The sequence below is a fragment of the Poecilia reticulata genome, linkage group LG14 (genome assembly GCF_000633615.1).
Source record: "Poecilia reticulata strain Guanapo linkage group LG14, Guppy_female_1.0+MT, whole genome shotgun sequence".
Lineage (NCBI taxonomy): Eukaryota > Metazoa > Chordata > Actinopteri > Cyprinodontiformes > Poeciliidae > Poecilia > Poecilia reticulata.
In genome coordinates, this window is record NC_024344.1 from 3,228,326 (window position 1) to 3,229,002 (window position 677).

Genomic DNA, 677 nt, shown 5'->3' on the forward strand with positions numbered 1-677 from the left:
GTTTGCTCAAATCAGTTGAAGCTTACAACAAACCGCCTGACATGGATGAAATATGTAGCACCAAGTGCATTAAATACCAACTTAACACATGGATTTAAGGCAAATCATTGAAACTGGCACAGACCAAAGGGCACGAACTCAGGAGTTAGCGGCTGCTGCAACAGCTGACTGGGAAGAGATATGAAACATTCTTACRTATCACACACTAACAGACAGCTTGGAATATTTAGAGCTTTCTCTAAAAAAAGAGCAGTTTTTATGTTCAGCTCCAACATCCTGTGCGAGTCCGAGTGTGTGTGAATGTGTTTGTGCAATTTGTTGACCTTGACATTGTTCCAAATATCCTGACACACACTCACACATCCTGCCTGTTCAGAGACGACAAAGAGAGGAGAGGAGGGAAGAGGTTTTGGAGAGAAAAGAAGGTAGGTGGGGAGGTCAGCAGGCTTCCTTCCCTGAAGGAAATCGAGCCAGAGAAAAGGAGAAAATTCATCGGTATCTACAATGGTCCTTAGGTCTGTAAATATAAACATTGCAATAAAGTAATTGTGATCCAAGCTCAACATCGTTGCATTTTTTTACTAACTTTTAACAATGAGAAAATGTGCATAAAATTGAACCTAGAATGTTCTTTGGTTATGAAATGTCCCCCGTTTTCAGTAGCACATCATTTATTT